Below are 6,565 nucleotides of genomic sequence, written 5' to 3'. Positions count from 1 at the left end.
GCATGCGGCATGCATGCGTCGGATTATGTGAGTATTGTATACTGTTATATTGTTTACATTGATTCTGAATGAGTTTGAGGCTGTGCTCCGTGGCTAACGGCTAATGCTACTCTGTTGGAGAGATTTATAAAGAATGAAGATGTGTTTATGCATTATACAGACTGCAAGTGTTTAAAAATGAAAATGGCGACGGCTCTCTTGTCTCCGTGAATACAGTAATAACCGATGGTAACTTTAACCACATTTAACAGTACATTAGCAACAAGCTAACGAAACATTTAGAAAGACAGTTTACAAATATCAGTAAAAATATCATGTTATCATGGATCATGTCAGTTATTATTGCTCCATCTGCCATTTTTCGCTATTGTTCTTGCTTGTGCACATCCAGACGTTAATACTGGCTGCCCTTGTCTAATGCCTTTTATAATGTTGGAAACGTATGCAAATATTGGGGGCGTACACCCCGACTGTTGCGTAACAGTCGGTGTTATGTTGAGATTCGCCTGTTCTTCTGAGGTATTTTAAACAAATGAGATTTATATAAGAAGGAGGAAACAATGGAGTTTGAGACTCACTGTATGTCATTTCCATGTACTGAACTCTTGTTATTTAACTATGCCAAAGATAAATTCAATTTTTCATTTGAGGGCACCTTTAAACTGATAATCGTTTGTTGTACTCAGTTTCCCCTATTAAATCCAGTCATACAACAGGCGTCTCAGTCCGGTTGAGGGGGCAGATTCCGTCAGGAAAGTGACGTCAGTGCGAGGCTCGACCCATCAGCTTTTAAAGAATTCTGTTATGGCAAAATATCTAAAGAGTTGCTGCAATGAATTTAGAAGTTTCTCTATATGAAGTTCAGAGGAAATTCTGGAGTCCTGTATTGCTGTACAATTTGATCAAAGCCACCTGGGAGATGTTAAAAGTGCATCCTAAACCCACAAGGTAAATTTGGCTGCAGTAACTAAAAACACACATATAAGTGCTCACATTCACAGATATTTTTTGATTTATGGGGGAAAGATGTCTAACATTTCCTTAATATAGCTACATAGGTCAATAACAAAGGTAACCTACTGGGAGGCTTTTCTAAAGCATCTGACAGAAAATGCCATACCTAATACATAAAACATGTGTTGCCATCAATTTCAGCTTCTGTAATTTGCCTATTCTGTAATTCAAATGTCATTTCAGCCCCTAATGTTTTTGGGTCCTCACTCAAGCATCCCATCTTATGTTTTAATGCATCGGCGCAGTCCCCTCCTGCATCTGTCCCATGGCGGATCTCATTCTTGTTGACCTTCTGTGGGAGATGCCCTCTGTCCTTCTCCCGGAGAGTAAGGTAGGAGAAGTCGAGAAATTGGAGGGAGGGATGCATAATCTGCAGGTCTCTGGGGACGTTCTGCAGGTGTGCTCATCTGCTGGCTTCAGAAAAGAGAGAGAGAGCGCGACCGAGAGAGACCCAATTTTCCCCTCTCCTTCAGTGAAGGGCAGCCAAGAAGTCTCCAGAACAAGCGCAGGGGGTGGAAATATGGATTGGCTTGGATAATGTTGAGAGCAGCCTGCATTATCACAATGGTATGGATGAACATGTGCCGAATAATTCTGCCTGTCCTATTGCAAAAGGGCACGGAAAGTCAATTGATTGTAAAGCGCGTGGCGTTGTCAGTCTATATTGACGCGTGACCGTATTCGCCTGTCTGTCTGACAACTTCTTGGTTGTTGAGTCAACAATCGCATGTCATTTTCACCATATCCTACATCGACATCCATTCCATGTAACACCTGAGACTTCATCAGTATCCATAGTGAATGAAAAGGTGAGTAAGCTCTATGTATTTGCTACCTGAACCCTGGTGCTCTGTCCCTGAGGGCCCGTGTTCTTACCCTGAGCCCAAAGCCAGGGGTGTGAATTCAGAGCTGAGTGGATGAACCGCAGTATGAGGTCATTTCAGTTATTCTCAGTTAGTCTCTACCTCTCAGGTACACAAGGTAACTGTCATAACACATTCATTCCCAGGTCAACTACGCTGTATTGGACATCAACCACAGGTCTTATTTTGCAGGAGCTTGTTGACATGGTGTGATGCTTTTTATGGGAAGAAACATATTGTAGACTTTTGTAGGAATCAGTTTTCTTGACGTCGTCTCTGTTTTTGCTATCATAATTTAGTTTTATGTGACCATTTTCTGCCCTCATTCTGACCTTTCTGCTAAGCACAAACCAGCAGTTTGGTCCTACCGTCCTGATAAATTGAACATCTGACCACAAATTGGATGTCCTGGTGCTACAAAAAAGATGTCATTCCATTTTGACAGCAAATCAGTTTTCTACTGCTAAAAATTACCTGGATGGAAAGCGATTGTGCGTAAAGTGCAGGAGTGCATCATGCTTTATCATGAACACGTTTTTTATTATTGTGGATATCTGATATGTTTTTCTACAGTATCCATCTTTTTTATGTTATACGAATGTCATACAGTACAGTCCAAAAGTTTGGAACCACTAAGATTTTTAATGTTTTTAAAAGAAGTTTCGTCTGCTCACCAAGGCTACATTTATTTAATTAAAAATACAGTAAAAAACAGTAATATTGTGAAATAGTTTTCTATTTGAATATGTTTCACAAAGTAATTTATTCCTGTGATGGCAAAGCTGAATTTTCAGCATCATTACTCCAGTCTTCAGTGTCACATGATCCTTCAGAAATCATTCTAATATGCTGATCTGTTGCTCAAGAAACATTTAATGTGTACAATTGTACAAAATATTTGTGTACAATATTTTTTTTCAGGATTATTTGATGAATAGAAAGTTCAAAAGAACAGTGTTTATCTGAAATCTAATCTTTTGTAACATTATAAATGTCTTTACTGCCACTTTTGATTGATTTAATGCATCCTTGCTGAATAAAAGTATTCATTTCTTTAATTTCTTTTCAAAAAAATAAAAATAAAAATTCTTACTGACCCCAAACTTTTGAACGGTAGTGTATAATGCTACAGAAGCTTTGTATTTCAGATAAATGCTGTTCTTTTGAACTTTCTATTCATCAAGGAATCCTGAAAAAAAAAGTACACAACTGTTTTCAACATTGAAAATAATCATAAATGTTTATTGAGCAGCAAATCAGCATATTAGAATGATTTCTGAAGGATCATGTGACACTGAAGACTGGAGTAACGATGCTGAAAATTCAGCTTTGCATCACAGGAATAAATTACTTTGTCAAATATATTTAAATAGTACACAGTTATTTTAAATTGTAATAATATTTCACAATATTACTGTTTTTTTACTGTATTTTTAATTAAATAAATGTAGCCTTGGTGAGCAGACGAAACTTCTTTTAAAAACATTAAAAATCTTAGTGGTTCCAAACTTTTGGACTGTACTGTATGTAACACATTGCAGAGACAAGTCATATATACTCTTTTCCATCTTCCTTACATTCGATCACAGTATCTGACAGGAAATTCACTTTCATTGGTCCTGCTTAAGTCACTACTCATTAGCATAGTTAAACGGTGTTTAATTATTGGTTGCTATCGCTCAGGAATCCTCAAATTACCAATTTTCATTGAAAATGAAAAACTGTAAGTCATTTTATGGCTGCAAATCAATGCACAAGAAAGTGTAACTTAAAATTAAACTAAAAATTACAATTTCTGTTCGTCAGTTTTGAAGCAGTGTTCTGTTTGCCTTTGGTTTAGACTTCAATACAGTAACAGTGTCCCAATGTCCCATTTTTGCATCTCAATATATGTCTAGATTGTACACAGAGCATAAAATTAAACACTGCTCCATGATTGGTCAATTTTGTTCATGATTCCTAAAATTGCCAAATATCATTAAAAAATGTATGGCTGCAAATTAATGAAGTAAGAATTTTACACTTATATTTCTATAATTTTATTTGAAGTGTTGATTTGTTGTAAATATGGGCAGTGTTCTGTTGCTTTCGGTTCAGACGTCAATACAGTAACAGTTTCCCAGTGGCCCATTTTTGCATTTGTGTACAGTGTGTCTACATATTGACTCGTACATAGTACACATTTATCTCAAAAAAGCAATGAAAATCCTTTTCCATGACCCTTTTAAAATTTGCAGTTGAAATCTTGTTATTCCAGTTATTCAAGCCCTTCTTCTCACTACAGTGCTTAGGCTCAAGGACAAAGTTGCACCCTAATGTATTATTAATCCTATTCATTAACAGTGTTCACAGTGGTGTGATGGCAAATGGAATATTTTCAGAAATTCAACAATTACACACAACCATTGAACTAATAATATTATGATATTATGAGTAATATTATAATGCATAATAGTATAATACTGTTAATTATGTATAGTGTTTTGACAGATACACACGTTTATACAAAAAGCAATCCATCTTTTATACATGTTATACAAAGATATTTGGAAGAATGTTTGTAACTAGGGTTGGGAGTTGTCTACCAAATTGGTATCGGACGATGTCTGCAGTGAAACATCATGATGGATGAAGACATCGGGGTTGGGACATTTGATTCATTGGAATTAATTAAAAACGCTCACTCTGGGATAACACGCATGGAGCTGGAAGAGCTTGAATGAAGTACATTCGGCTTTACATAAAACTACTAGAGTGCTGAAATATCAATACCACAAACAATCTTGAGTGCTTGTGGTGTGATCCACACTGCTGTTTTAACGCGGTGCTCACTTCAACTAGAAACAGTAAAATAGTGCTACCGTTCTGTCGGTACCAGTCTGGATGGAAACATGCCGAAGTACGGTCCACCATTTGAATGTCTAGTTTGAATCATGTAGAATCACGATACTGGCTCAACATCGTCATGTCTGTCAGCATCGGTGATGGAAACACGATGATGGACGACCCAACCCTATTTGTAACCAAGCAGATCTCGCCCCCCATTGACTGCCATAGTATATTTTTTCCTACTGTGGTAGTCAATGGGTGGTGAGATCTGCTTGGTTACAAACATTCTTCCAGATATCTTCCTTTGTGTACAGCAGAACAAAGAAATTTATTCAGGTTTGGAACAACTCGAGGGTGAGTAAATTATGACAGAATTTTCATATTTGGTTGAGCTATCCCTTTAACATCGGTGGACTTGAACTTGAAACGTGGTGTGTACTGACATTTTTCCGCAGTTGAAACAACATTCCTTCTGATGTTCATTCAAGTTTATTTGATGCTATAAATTAACTAGTAGGAAGAGATGATTGGTTCACGCGCCGCTTGGACTGAGGTGCAATCTGTCACTACACATTAAAGAGAAACAAAACAGTATTTATTGTTTAAATTTCTTTAAAAATTACAAAGACTTTGTTGTCAGTGTCCTCTTTGCTCCGCAGTGTATTTTTCACTGTGTGAGAACATGATGTGTGGTTTGAGAGCGGACATAGCAACAGTAACTAAAGAAGGCGGGTCTTTAGGAACGGTCAATTTTGCACATGTTTCTTGCAGATGATCTTTTGTGGGGTTAATGGTTCTACAGTTTGTCATCCACAGAAACCTTGAAGCACCCTTGAGTGTCACGACCTGCAGCATGTACCCAAGGTGAGTGGGATTGTGGTTGGGGGCTGTAACTTTACTCAGACCCTCTACCATGAATAATCTGTCTTTTTTTTTTACCCATAGACCCAAGTAGATGGGCAAACTCATAGAAGAAGAAAAAAGAGCAAAAACTGACATACTTTAGATGAGAGGACAAAAAGTGAAAAGTTAAGTGGGTTTCATGTTATAGAAATGAGCTCCGTAGATATATGAACTTTATTAATGTTAACCTTCTAATTCTGAAAAATATCGATAGCCACAGACCTCCGTGTGATTCTTTCACTTTTTATACTTTATAATCTAGTGTACTCGGAATGATTTATTGCCTCATAATGGAGTTGAAGTGCCTAACTTCAGAAAAGACAAATCAAATGCAACACACTGATCTTTACTTTATAGAACCTCTTACATTTTGCAGTCATTGACTTATGATTTACTCAATTTAACTGGAAGAAATTCATATATAAGAGCTGGAAGCTACGCTGTATGTGAAATCTGCCTTTGAAACATGTAAGTCTGGAATTACAGCCCTTCGTTTCAAAGCCTGAGCGCTATAAACCACATCCGCCGTGGCACGAGGTTAATGAGAGGAGTTTGAAAATGGTTTATGGAAGATTTTATCTGGCAAATACACAAACGCACACACGAAAAGGGATCTAGAGGAAAAATAGTCTGCCCCGGGGTCTCAGCATACTCAATCAATAGCCCACTGAGAACCTGTAGCCAGAGGAATAGCTCTCGCTGTCTCATCCTTAGGGTTTTCATTCTCGTATTCTGTAGCCTGCCTCACCGTACGCTTGCAGAAATGCACACACACTTCTCGGCGTCGTCCATATGGCTTGAGAATCTACGAGAGCCTCTCGGTGCCGGGATGCCGCGCAAGACCGTGACGGCCAAAGCCTCTTCCTGCATCTCCCCGGAGGCTTGTGGAGACAGGCCTTCTTAAGCAATTGCAGGAGTGGGACGAGACACCGGTCGTATCGGGGGGAAGCTGCAGC

The 6,565-nt window shown here is 38.2% G+C and overlaps 1 long non-coding RNA gene across 1 annotated transcript; it reads left to right on the top strand.

Moving 5' to 3' along the window:
• Positions 1–5,122: 5,122 nt before the first annotated feature.
• LOC125260446 lies at positions 5,123–5,828 on the top strand. Its single transcript, XR_007183045.1, has 2 exons — positions 5,123–5,570; positions 5,652–5,828. It is a non-coding gene; the product is annotated as an uncharacterized LOC125260446 (long non-coding RNA).
• Positions 5,829–6,565: the final 737 nt, after the last annotated feature.

The sequence above is a fragment of the Megalobrama amblycephala genome, linkage group LG24 (assembly GCF_018812025.1).
Source record: "Megalobrama amblycephala isolate DHTTF-2021 linkage group LG24, ASM1881202v1, whole genome shotgun sequence".
Classification (NCBI taxonomy): Eukaryota; Metazoa; Chordata; class Actinopteri; order Cypriniformes; family Xenocyprididae; genus Megalobrama; species Megalobrama amblycephala.
The sequence above is the reverse complement of the archived record's forward strand: the minus strand, read 5'-3'. Positions and strand labels throughout refer to the sequence as shown.